A 14,497-nucleotide genomic window follows, 5' to 3' on the forward strand; every position below is an offset into this window, starting at 1 on the left:
ACTTTAATTATTGCACTAACTTCGCTCCTAGAGGAAATCCTTTTTGGTTTGAAGAACAGAATCGCAGAGGGTGAAGCAGCATGGACAGAGCTCGGTCTTAATTTTTAGTGCTATCTACTAAACTAGCGACCATTCACTTGATTTGACTTTTTCCATGAGAAAAGATGTTGTCACTGACGATCTTGGATATTTTTCTTGTGAGCCTGTCAAACAATGTTGAATAACTTTGCATGATCTTGTTTTAAATGAGTGTAAACGTTTCTTGTAAACTGTAAAACACTTTTATAAATAAAAAAAAGAAAAATAACTTATTTCACTTCGGTTGTGATTTCCCAATGCCTGCTGTTTTAGCCTGGAGAGAGCAGCATTCTAACTGCGACTAGAGCACTTGCTCTGCATTGAGTGTATGTATCAACAACCGGGAGATATTTTGAATTTAGAGTAAGCAAACAGCCAGGTTTTTAAGGTGATGATAGTGACGCAGCCTTGTATTAGAAGGAATACAATTTCCCCTAATGGACATTGCAAGACACCTTGGAGTTCCATGACCTTCTAAAGGAACCTGGCCTTTGGCCTTGTTCCACTATTAGGCCAACAATCTCCTCAGTGACTTGAAATATCTCTATAGCATACGGTAAGGGGTTCTTTAGCACATATATACAATCCCCTTACAAATAAATCATGTCTGCCCTGACCAAGTTATCCTCCTTGTTTTTGCTTAGCGCCAGTTAACAATTTGGAGGAGTGAGTCAAATCCTGATGCCGATCTCATGAAAAATCTCGCAACATTGAGAGGTGCATTCACTTGCGGGGACTTTAAGACACGTGTTACGCTAATACAGAGCATACGGTAGGCAGGTTATGTAACCCACGATTATAAATATAGCTCTTTTTCGACGTTATTCTGTATTCTTCGCACGAACATATCAATCATATTAAAAATATATTCGCATTCAAAGTTATTTGTATAGTTATTTGTCACATTGGCTTATTCAGGCGACATTAGTCATGTGCTGGGGATACATGCAACACGACACCTGTGAATAATTGCCACGGATTATTCACTGTCTATGAATATGGATAATGTCATGCATGAAACCCTGTAAAGCGCACTGCAATTATGAAATGCCTCACCGTGTCCCGACTGATTCATGAAGCCAAACATCTTAAGTGGCTGCTCTCATGGAAGGAGTCTTTGCTTAAGTCAGCAAGGCACAGGTCACCATCGCAGGGCAACCAGCTGAACCAACATTTCACAGAGGCTAGTTATTAAATGCCAAATCCATCACAACTGTGCAGCGTCACAAAGCGGGTAATGGAGATTACAAAAGGAAATCTCGTTCTCAAAAAAAGGGCCAATGTCACTGAATACGTGAGTTGTAGGGGTCACTAAAATGACTGATTTTATCCAATGGCCAGTGGCATATAGCATCAATTTCCTCTCCTTTTAAAGTGCTTCAAAGCAATCCGTTTGTAGGTTACGGTCAGAGCAATTTTCATTGGAATTTCAACATGGACATTTTATTAAAATTAGTAATTTGGCATAAACGTCTCTCCGCTGCGAAATGTTCATCATTTGCCCGGCCGCATAAAAAAGTGCAAGACAGAAGGTGGTGCGCACATTTGTACACTGCCTTTTGCCTTGCACTTTTGCACTCCGTCGTGCAAAGTGAGTAAATGCTGCCTGGCATAATTGCATACCAGGCAGTGCTTACTTTAAATTTAATTTTGAGCGCCTCTTGCCATGGTTGAATTGCAAGCGGCGCTCACAATTACCATTGAACCCTGCCCGACCTGCTCAAATGTCAGGGAGAGTTTAATCGTAATTGTAGCACTGCCTGCCATCCGAGCATGTCAGGCAGCATGTACAATGGATCCCTATGGGATCTGCCTACTTTATGCTGCTGCATAACACTGGCTGGCCCCATAGGGATCTCCTTCGTTTCCACTGGGCTGAAAGTCCATGACATTGCAAATGCTGAAGCATTTGAAGGGTAGAGTGGAAGGTAGACGGAAGGAAATGCAAGTCGCGTTCCGCCCCCTCCTCTCGACCATACAAATGAATGAAAATGGAGGTAACGTTCATGGAAGGCGCCTTAGTGCCTTATTTACAAAAATGTTTTCTATGACACTTTCCCATGCTAAAACATTTTTGCAAATCAGGCCCTTAGGCTTTCACACCTTCCATTAACGTTACGCCCCCATTGAATGCACAGTAATGTACTATATGATGCCTCGGATTATAAATGATCTGAATAGGTGAGCGTCTCTTAAACTTTACATGTTAGCATTTCAGCATGAGGCTCACTGAGTTCGCTTCAAACTTTAAAAGAACAAAAATGTTGTTCTGTTTCTAGAATGATCGTGCACGGCCCGTGATTTCTTCTCCTAATGGCAACCGCCTCTCATACAAACCGTTAATAGAGACACTACCTTGTAAATAGACATCATGTCTACCATAGATCCCATCTAAATCATTGAAGTGGGTAGCCTTTTCGCGGACACCACATAAAGTGAATGCCCTCCTTTGGGAGACTATATACTGGTAGAAAGCTGCCACCATCCAAATATTCACACAATAAATGCACATTATGTTTTGCTAAATATTTTTTTCTGCCTCACCTATGATTTTACCTGCACTGGCTGTCATTTATTTATTTATTTCAATTTCTGTAACGCGTCACATGCCCGTGGGCATCAGGGTGCACACAGAACATACCAAGACACACACACAGATTAGGTCAGAGGGGAGGTAGGCTCAGCAGAGAGTAAGGAATTAGCCTGCTATCAGGTTGAAGAGGTGTGTCTTGTTTATTTTTTTATTCTTACAATCAAATGATTAGAAACAGCTGCATGTGCAAGCATGCTTACAAATGACATGGACTAACACAACTACCCGCCCTCTCACCTTGCATTTTTATAGATCTGCCTAAGCACGCATATTACCCTGATGAAGACGCGGGAGGGCTTCAATATCAGCCCTGAACTTTGTGTTATTGGAAATGGAATAACAGTGCTGATATCACTATGCACTGAATATAGCCTTCATGGTAAGCTGAAGCACGTGTTGGTGTAAGAGAGAAGCCATTGTGTGCAAAGTAAGGTGTACAAGAGAAACCATTGTGTGCAAAAACAATGCCACATTGCTCAAGTGAAGAAGAGAGGCCGTTGTGTACAGGAACGTGAAGGAGAGTAGTCCATACTTGGTTGGCAAATCAGATCATGAAACTGATGTTCAGTACATCATAAATTCATCCAATAAAATATTATTTAGAAACATTGATTGACTATTTGTTGTTACAGTGTTGGTTTCAAATTACTCAAACTTTCATTTGAAATTGGTTTTGAACATATGGCAAAACAAAAAGGTGTTGGCTGGAAGGTTTTAAATTAATCATAACCACGTGCATAGCTCTGGGAAACCCTCCAGACCATCGTTTTTCAGCCTGCCGTGCCTGCTTGGCCTAGAGACTCAAACTACTCCTCACTGATGAGGCCCAACAAGGCCGAAACATGTTTGGGGAATGCTTGTGGTCTCGTGCAGAAGGGATGTGACCTAGCAGTTCAAGCTGGACTGGCCCTTTTGGGGTGGGACCAAGCCTGATTTGCATATGGTCTTTCCCTTTCTGTAATGGCTTGGCAGGTGAACAACAATGGTCTGGAGGGTTGCCCATAGCAATGCCAGAGGTTAAGATTAATTCTAATCCTTCCAGCCATCACCTCTTTCTTTTTACTTTGACACCCCGAGTGGGACGCGTATGCCCAGACGTGGGTCCTGTGACTGCTGGGCCTAAAGACCCAAGCTACCCCTCACTGATGAGGCCCAACAAGGCCGAAACATCTTTGGGGGATGCTTGTGGTCTCGTGCAGAAGGGATGTGACCTAGCAATTCGGGCTGGACTGGCCCTTTTGGGGTGGGACCAAGCCTGATTTGCATATGGTCTTTCCCTTTCTGTAATGGCTTGGCAGGTGAACAACAATGGTCTGGAGGGTTGCCCATAGCAATGCCAGAGGTTAAGATTAATTCTAAACCTTCCAGCCATCACCTCTTTCTTTTTACTTTGACACCCCGAGTGGGACGCGTATGCCCAGACGTGGGTCCTGTGACTGCTGGGCCTAAAGACCCAAGCTACCCCTCACTGCTGAGGCCCAACAAGGCCGAAACATGTTTGGGGAATGCTCGTGGTCTCGTGCAGAAGGGACGTGTCCTAGCAGTTCGGGCTGGACTGCCCTTTTTGGGGTTGGACCAAGCCTGATTTACATATGGTTTTTCCCCTTCTGTAATGGCCTGGCAGGTGAAGGATGATGGTCTGGAGGGTTGCCCACACCAATGCCAGAGGTTAAGATTCATTCTAAACTTTCCAGCCATCACGTCTTTGTTTTTACTTTAAACATATGGCGCAATTGCCGCGTAGTGATTCTACCCATTGATTTTCATTCTTCGAGTACAGCATAGTGGGTTTTACATCAGAAGTCTAGTGAAAGTTCATCAACATTTTCATGACTGCTTTCACAGATTGTGGTATTTTTGTAGCATGGGTTTTTCCATAAAGAAAAAAAAAAACACACTGAAAAAATTAATGAAAATTTGCCACTTCTTTTTTTTCTATACTTAAGGTATGCATCTAGGAGTCATAGGAAACGGTGCACGAAATCAGTCAATTCAGAGATATTTTCAAAGTTTCACCAATGTGTCTGTGTTTCGGGCAGGCACAGATGCGCCCTTCCTTTTAAGAAATACGCATGGAAATGAACAGTTCACGTTGTTTCACCTTTTGCTTTCCACCCCTCTGGAAAAGATCCCAAGCATGAATAAACAGACAGACAGACACACACATATACATAACCACATACAGACACACTCTTTCTTTTGCTCTCACTCTCTCGATCTCTCTCATAAATCGTACCGACACTGACAGCAACAAATCAATGTAGAGACACACACACACACACACACACACACCCCACACCCCCTCCCCACCCTAAATAAACACTTTCTCACTGCATCCTTGAATTGAGAGCAGCATGACATCTGTGGGCGGCTGACAGGGCAGGCTTTTATGGGCTCTTTTAGCTCAGATGCTCTGTCTTTGGACTGTGAATTATAACATTCAGAGTTGTCATGTCGGCACCATTTACAAACACATGCCCCCTTATTTTGAGTGACGGGTTAATTGCACGCCTTGGACCGAAGGTGCCAGCACTTGCATGGGCATGACAGTTTTTATTGTTTCATTGCAAAGAGGCATGGTACTCTGGCAATACCTTGGTTCTGTGACTTTTTACACACCTAGCAAAAAACATGCAGTAAGTTCGTCTGCCATTAACTGACAGTAATGGTGGCCACCAGTATAAAGAATTCCTATGGATACTGACTGCTTTGTACATGTAAAATGGGCCTTTGCCGACAGAGGATGGCTCTGACTGAATTCACCTGCCCCCCCCCCCATCAAAACCACAGTGAGAGGCAAAGCTGCAGCGAAGCGCACAAAGCGCAGCCTCTGCAGCTGAGCAGAGGGTCTTTGCTGGCACAGTGGGGCTCTGACTCAATTCACTTGGATTTCCCCCTCAAAACCACAATGCGCATCAAAGCACGTCAAAGTGTTCATTGCTGCTGATGGCAGGGTATTTGCTGCTGCAGGAGGGCTCTGACTGAATTCACCTGGCTTTCCCCCTCAAAATCACTGTGGGCAGCGAAGCCGTAGCCAAGTGCGTCAAGGCTCAGTCTCTGAAGTTGATGGGAGTGTCTTTTTCCAGCTCAGGAGGGCTCTGACTGAATTCACCTGGCTTTCCCCCTGAAAACCACAGTCAGCGGTGGAGCCCTTCAAAGCACAGTTTCTGCAGCTGGGGGCAGGATCTTTGCTGGCCCAGGAGGGCTCTGACTGAATTCACCTGGCTTTCCCCCTCAAAACCTCTGTGTGCGTCAAAGCCCATGAAAGCACAATCTCTGCAACTGTGGGAAGGGTCTTAGTTGGCATAGGAAGGCTCTGACTGAATTCACCTGTGAGTGGCTAAGCCGTGGTGAAGCATGCCAAAGCGTTGTCTCTGCAGCTGAGGGGAGGGTCTTTGCCAGCCCAGAAGGAATCTGACTGAATTCACCTGGCCTTCCCCCTCAAAACCACTGTGAGCCACAAAGCCGTGGCGAACAAACGTCAAAGCACAGTCTCTGCTGTCTGGGCGGTCCACGGTCAATGAGTTCTGGTGCTATTCCAAGTTCTGACAGCCTAGCAGTGACGCCTCGGTCTCTCCTACTAAGGCGGGGGCTACGAGCTAACCCACCCAGGACGTTCGTGCTGCCCTGCAGGTCCCGGCGACTGTGAGCCAAAAAGGGCAACGGCAGAATAAAGGAGTAGCCGCAAGGGTAGAGGTTAACTGCTGAAAACAAGATCAGATAACGGGTGGCCTGCAAAGGGGGATGGGAGATGGACTAGGGCAAATAACCCCATGACCGTTGGACGTTTCCCTTTGGTGCCACATGTATTAAGAACATATATACCAGAACTACTGTAGGACACTGTAGGTGCCACATGTATTAAGAACATAAATACCAGAACCAGTGCAGGACACGCATCTTCGGTTCCTACAGGAGACAGCACGTCACAAATCCGGTCAGTGGCCTAAGAAAGAAGTACTGAGTTGTCCAAACAGCCCAGGGACCTATATTATTTCTAGTTAGATCAGTTTTTGCACTTGAGCAGTTGGAATCATCACTGAACAGGAGCTATTCGGACGGCACCATGGCTAATGGGCCTGCAAGTCCAGTGAACCACGTCTGTTCACATTCATACTCTACTCACACCTGTGTGGATACTTGAGCACACTGTATTTTAAGCATTTTAATGAACTGCATTTTGGTCGTTTTTACTATATTTACCACTATGGTTAATAAATCGAAACACTTTTGCATTCAATTTTATGCTCTACATGAGATGACAGTCTACATGAGATGTTTTTTGGTATTAATTTTGGAGACATATATTGAAGTTCTACGTCTATTTTACTCTATATTTTTCTTACTCTTCTCTCCTGCAGTTTATCATTCACTGTCATTTTGAATGAAGTTTGATCACTATTTCATCTATATTATTCTTACTGTTCTCCTTGGCATTAAAAAAAATAGCTATTTAGTTTCTTACAAACTTTTTTACAATACAAACTTTACTCCCTCAATCATCACACCCCCTTAAAATATGAATAATCTCTAAAACATACATCATAAGGACTGTTTTCCATTACTCAGTGCTCTTTTCTGCTAATTTACATAGAGTAGCCTTTAAGAAGTTCACCGTAGAGTAGTTGACTCTTTGATCGGCTGCTCCATAAATTAGCTCCCATCCTGCCTTTTTTAGTAGCTCCTTATTGAGGTGTATAGATCTCAAACTTTCAACTCGGGGCAAAACGGGCATGGATGTCTGAGTGATTCACATCCTTTCTCACATAATCGGCAAGTGTCATTGTTCCCTTTGATGTATCTCTTGATTTTGATATTATTTTGTAGTGGGCTTAATCTAAACCTCATCAATAGGTTTCTTGTTTCATTATTCGGGAATTTCTTTAAGTACAGTCTTGTCGTGTTTAAATAGCCAGTGTTTAAATAGCCAATGTTGTTCTTTGACAAGGTGTGAGCTTTTGAAATCGCTCGCTTTTCTTCAGTCATTCTCCAATCATCAGCCCATATTATCTTTTTGGCTAACAATGGCTTTTTACAAAGTGTTTCGGTGGATATGCCCATACTTAATAGTTATCTTCTTCACTGTTCGCTCTACCTTTCAGTATTCCAAATTGCAGAGGGCTCTATTTAGTATTGTTTTCCTGGAACATTTCCCAAGTCTTCTATTTAGAACGGTTCTTTTGATGGTTAATTGTCTAACTTTTTTCATAAGGTGCTCAGTCCACGAGATTTCACTTTGGAGAACGTTTATCATGACTCCCAAGTATTTCAGTTCTACAACTGGAAACAACCTTTCTGTATTTAGTATCGAAGAATCTATAGGTTTCCTCTTCTTGTTTCTCCAAATACCATAATATCCAATTTTTCGGCGTTAATTCTCAGCTCGTTTTTCTCGATGTGCTTCTGGAATATCGCTATCTTTTTTTGAAGGCCAATTCTGGTCATCTCTAACAGTATTACATCATCTGCATACAGTATCCATCCCACTTCTCTGCCATTTAGTTTCGACGGGAATGTGGTCTTGTCTGATAATACTTCTTAGACATCATTGATGAAAAAGTTGAACGGGGTTGCCGCTAACGGGCCACCCTGTTTGAGCCCCTTTGATGTTTTGATCTTCTTCGATTAGATCCTTGGTTGTCCCGTTTTACTTGGATTCTTGTATTTGATTACAGCTCTTGAATGATTTCCAGTAGATCTTTCGTGCACCCTTTGGTTCTTAATTTCTGCCATAGTGTTGTACGGTTTATGCTGTCAAAAGCTTGGCTTAAGTCAATGCTGGCCATGTAGTTTTTTTCTTTTTTATGTTTTGCTCGCAGCTTGAGGAGATTTAGAATGAGTAAATTCAAGTTGCACCCTACATCCTTCACAAACCCCGTCTGATGTGCGTCAAAGGATTTTGAGTTTCTTATCTAGTCCTTCAATCAACCCAGAATTACTGTGGCAAAAATGTTACCCACCCCATCCAACAGGGTGATTGGCCTGTAGTTTTAAGGAACAGATCTGTCCCCCTGTTTGTGGAGAGATATAATTATTGCGGTCTTCCAGGATTCAAATATTCTTCTTCGTTCAAAGATCCTGTTGAATAGGATTTCACAGAATGTCGCCAATGGCTCGGGTGCTTCTTTCATTAGGGCATTAAAAACTCCATCGGGCCGGGGTGCTTTTGACCGACTGGCTTTGTTAATCAGCCATAAGATCTCATCTTTTTCACATGGTATGTTCTAGCTTTTTTTTTTCCAATTTGGCGGTCTCGACTTCTATAAGTGGCATGTTCTTAGTTTGAAATAACCGACCAAAGTGTTGCATCCATTCCTCTTCTGGTATGGGATTTAAAAGGTGTGAATCTATGGACCCTTTTCTTTCAGCAATTGCCAGAAATTCCTGCTATTCTGGTTCGTGAGAGCTCTTAAAATATTTTCAGCATTTTTCTGGAGCATGTCTGATCTTTCATTTTTCATTCATCCAATTTCTGTAAGGTTGTTTTCGTTTCCTTATCATTTCCTATTTCTTAGGGTTCTTCAACGTAGGCCTTTCTTTAGCAGCTTCTTTTGGTCCATATTTTTTTTTGTTATAGACATGAGACCGGATGAGCTTTGGATTCAGGGTACCTTTGTTTACTTCTTTGAATGCGGTTAGGATCTTTCCATACTCTACATCTTCTGGCTCCAGTTTGTATAACTCTGTTAAAATCTTTGATATGACATCTTGAGGAATTATTCTCACTATGTTTGATCTTCCATGACTCTCTACTTTGTGCAACCATTTCTGACGGTCTCCGATTTACATCTTTAGATGTTATCATTAGGGGGTCATTGGTCGCTGTTTGTCACTTTCTCTATAACCATGTTTTATACCTCTGGCAAGATATTTCCTGATACAAAGCAATAATAAAGGGTTGCATGGGAGATACCATTTGACCATGTGGGAGCTGCCGGAATGGCTCCTATGGTCTTACCGTTTAGTAGATGCAAGTCCCATAGCTTCATCTTTTCCATCCACTCTTTCCGTCTCTGATTTTTTAGGCTTCTTCTTTCTACTTCTTTTTTTAGCAAGTCTACTCTTTTCTATGATATAATTTGAATTCAAATTGCCACAAATCACAATTCGCACCTTAGGGTGCTCTTCCATGTTGCGGTCAATCAGGTCTGTTACCCTCTCCCCAAAAGTCACCCCTTCTTTTGACTCGGTGTTACAGTGGAGGTTCATGATAAGAAGAAACTCCTCTGTATTATTCTCAGTTGATTTCTGTACTGTAATCATCTGAATATATGGATTCGGGTTCTTCATGTGTAAAAGTATAATTCTCATAATACCGCTTAATATTATACGTTGGCCTAAGCGCATTCGCATCGTACTGTAAATCGCATTTGAATGAACCTAAAAACAGACTGACTACACAGCCATCTTAAGTTACCTGCCATTTTGATTAACTCCTGCTTTCCGTCCCATGGAATATTTGTGTTTTTGGCTCCAGCAGAGCGAAATTAACTTTGTACTATGTCAATGTAGATAAACACGCTGAAGCTGTTAAGGTGGATTGTTTGTCCTTCACTAAGAAACCTTGGTGCTAAACAAGAGCTGTATTTGATCAGTAATTTAGATGCCGTCCGTACCAACAAAGTCTTTCCAGTTCAAATAGCGAAACAGAATGTTGAATAGCTGAACATGTGCTTTTGCAGAAATCTTTGTTTTCGCTCCTTGAAACAAAGCTGACTTCAAACTCAAGAACAAGCGATAGACAAACACGAATGAGTAAATCAAAGAATTATACCATTGTGTCCTATATGTTCTAGGAAAGCATTGAACAATGTATAGTTGTTTGAATCTGTATTAGTTATGTGAACTGGCTACGAACCCTAGTGAATGGATAACATGAAGAAGGACTGGATGATGTAACCGGGATTGTGGAAAATTGTATATAAACCTGTGTCTTTGTAATCTCCAGCTCTCTCTCATCTCACGGTGTCCGCTACCACACATTTCGAGGTGTTGAGAGACCAGACAGCTGTTCTGTGAAATAAAAGTGTACTGGCGTATTTCTATTAAGTGGTATTAAGCCTTGATATTTCTTTTAATCTTTCACATGTCAGAAATGGTATAATTCCAATGGTTTTTTACCATTATCATTAAGCCTGAGTATGGTCTTTCACAGGCTCCTCCCTTCGCGGGGTTCAAGTATATGGTATATCCATCTAGCAGAGGGGCTTCTTTTATACATGTTTCCTGACAAGAAATTATGTCTAAATCAAATTACCTTGGGAGCAGATCATTAAATAAATGGTTTGAACCTCTTGTGTTCCAGCTCTCAAGTTTCCAATGATCATAATCCTTCTTCTTCTGGCACTATTCTTTACCATTGGAAGCTGAAGTGGTATTAAGCCTCGGTATTTCTTTTAATCTTTCAGATGGTGCCCGACTAGGGACCGTCAGGATTGATGTCACATCACTAAGATAGAGACGAGGCTGCCGGACCAGGATCGGGGAGTGAAGGGGGCCCCTGCAAAGTGAGACGCGATTCCTCTGCAGTACTGCACGACCCTATCCCTGGACGGTGAGCAGCATTTCGTGAGACATCACGATGAGGGTCCCTGTATCGAGGCTTGTTTTGCGAAAACGCCAGCCACAACGATTTGAAATCCAATCAGACCCTTTGCATTTTGAAATCAGGTAAGTCGTACCCTGATTCCTAAGAATCCTGATATTGATAGAAGATTTGTGTTAGCAAATACAAACAACGCCAGGTAACAACAGTGATCTGATATGCCTGGTAAATTGTCATCTTGTTTCAGGATATTATTCTGCAGAGATAGACAATGTATGGAACAAGGCCAACCGGCACCACCCGATGGGTCGCCGGCTTTTTTAATTTACTGTAAGTATTGCCTGGGAACTATCATATTTAATGCAATTTGGCACATACAGATCAGGCATGTTTCTGAACTTCAGTGGCCAGTCTATGGTAGTTTTGAAATTGCCTGCCTAGCGCATTTAGAATCTGTATTATTGAGAAAAAAGGCTAGACCTGCAGCATTTGATGCGGTTAAAGATTGGAGAAAGGAAGCTATGCAGAAACTCGGAAGTAAAGAAAAGCATGCACGTAGACATATGACGAATGCTGAGAAAGCATTATTGCATGATGAGTAGAAACAGTCAGAATCCATTAGAAGTGTGGACAGGGCTTTTCAATTAGATGTGCAAAAGATATATCCCTCTCAGGATTTTCATACGTCAGATGAGTTACTTAATAAATTGTTAAATGAACGTAGAACTATTTCAACTGCACCACCTCTTTATGTACCTCCTCCCGTTGTTGGTCTACCTCCTCCCATTGTTATTCCTCGTCTTCCTGTTGTTATTCCCCTCCTGCACCTCCACCCTTGCCGACAGTTGCCATCCCCATAATTCTGTCTGCACCACTAGCGGTATTTTCTCCACTACCTACTGACTGTTTGCCAGGTGGTTCTGCTTCATCTGTAGTGGTTGAAGGGGGGGAGCTGATCCAAGAATAATGACTTGTGGTACAGTGTCTAAAGGCAGAAAAAGATAATTATATACATGGGCTAAAAAGTATATCGAAGAGGGTGATGAATCAGCTGTTCCAGTTGCGATTTCTGATCAAGGGGGTATTCCTGAACAGAATATTTTGATAGAACGATGGGAATGTATTTAGTTGATATATGGAGTGATTTGACGGACATGAATGTCCCACAGGGGTTGAGGGATTTGAATGTTCTTGCCCGTACAAGGGACACTGTGGAGAAAGCATATGAGCATGTACAGAAGGTATTTGATGTTTAAAAGGGAGCTAGATCCATTACAGAAAGAGATGAATGGTAATGAATGGCAAGCTTCATATGCGCAGACACAATTTCTTCTTCCATTGAAACCAATGAGTGGGGATATTTGCATTTGCACAAGCGACGCTCTTAGATGGATTTCGCATGTTTCAATTTCTTCCATTGAAGTGCATGACACGTTTAGTCAGTATGCTCCAGCGATGCAAAGGAAAGTGTTACAGGTGATGGTAAAGTATATACAAGATGAATTTATGAAAAAAAAGGAATGTTGTCCCACAGATTTGATGATTATTTATAAAAGAGAATTTTCGCCTGATACTGCTTTGACTACTTTGTCGCTTGACTTAGTCTTGTTGCTTAATAAACATTCAGATTTACCTACTTTACAATTGCCGATGAGGGAGGTTCCTCCGACATTTGTTCCAAAAGTAGAAATTCCAGCGGATGCCTCAGCAGGAACACCTACTAATACTATTGAAGCACATTATGTCTCACAGTTTTTTCATGTCCCATTTTCTAGACAGGAAGTGAATACTATTAGGCAATCAATTCCAGATATTAGGAAGAATCCAGCAGGAAATTGAATCTGTCTTGCGTTCGTCAGTTTTCACACTGGGTGATATAGATTTGTTGTTTCCCGTGATCCTTCCTGCTGATTTGTGGAAGCAGATTAGAACTGTAGATTATTAGGCAGGGATGGGTGATACATGGGATGCTTTAGTACGAATAAATAGGGAAACGAATGCTGGTGAGAAACCGACACAGGTGATACTAATGTTGCCAGACAGAATAGTGACTAAATTGAAAACTCTGGTTCCTGAAAAAATAATCATATGGGATAAGCTTACGGCTTGCATATAATTGAAGTCAGACGGTGTAGCAGGGTATTTTAATAGGTTTGAGCAAGTGTTTTCAGATTTCAGTGGTCAAGACTTAAGTACAGAGCCAGGAAAAAGGCTGTTTGTAGACAAGTTTGTGCGTGGAGTGTTGTCTAAAATCCAATCTCAGATTATGACTTCTGAGAGTGCTTGCCAAGTGAAACACAATCTGAAGTATTACATATAGCTCAGTGTTATGAAAATAGGATCAATACAGAGAAAGAGAAGGTGGAAAAGAAGAAGGGAGACCTGAAAACTATAGTATTATTGCAGCAAATAGCTAGAGGAGCCTGAGGTTAGAAAGCACAGTTTAGAGGCCAATTTGCACCACAGGGTAGCACACAATTGGGTCCTGTACACATGAACCAATGTGCATATTGTAGACAGGAGGGTCATTGGCGAGCACAATGCCTGATCCTTCAGCAGAGATCGAATAGCACATATGGTGCCATGGGTAGACGATCTAGAGGCCGTCCTGGGATAGGGGGTCCTGGTAGGCGTCAGTTTCCACAGAAGCAACAGATGTCATCACAAGATAGTCAGCAACAGAGTGCCACTAGTGGAAACATTTTTGATAATCCGTCGACTTTCTATTTTTCTGAAGATCTCTCCTTTGATGATATACTGTTCCGCTAGGACAGCCCAAAGCAGGGTCTGAACCGGTACCTATTCCCGTCAATCAGAAAGGGCCCTACGTTGAAATGAAGGGGGGGAATAGGAAGCAGCTCTTCTTGATAGAAACAGGAGCACAGTAGTGTTCTATTGATCATTCACAGGTTCCAGATATTCCACTGTCAGGGCAGAGCAACATTTCTGTAGGGTTCTCTGGTGCACCAGTGGTTAGTCCGGTCTCCCGGCCGGTACCAATTTGACTGGGACCATTCACTATTCTTGTCCATTTTTATTGACAACAGATTGTGGCGAAAATTTGTTGGGATTAAATTTATTAAACAATTGAATGCTGTAATTTACTGTTCTCCGGATGGTGTGCATTTAACGATTTCATCTCAACAAACTTCCGTTCCACAATATTTGTCTAGGCCTTTACCAACTGAATTGAATAAGGTTCCAACGTGTTTATGGCGGTTAATGATAATGACGATGGAATTTTGCAAATCGAACCAGTTAAAATTGTGTTGAAACCTGGT

The sequence above is a fragment of the Ambystoma mexicanum genome, chromosome 5p (assembly GCF_040938575.1).
Source record: "Ambystoma mexicanum isolate Mex_15411 chromosome 5p, UKY_AmexF1_1, whole genome shotgun sequence".
Lineage (NCBI taxonomy): Eukaryota > Metazoa > Chordata > Amphibia > Caudata > Ambystomatidae > Ambystoma > Ambystoma mexicanum.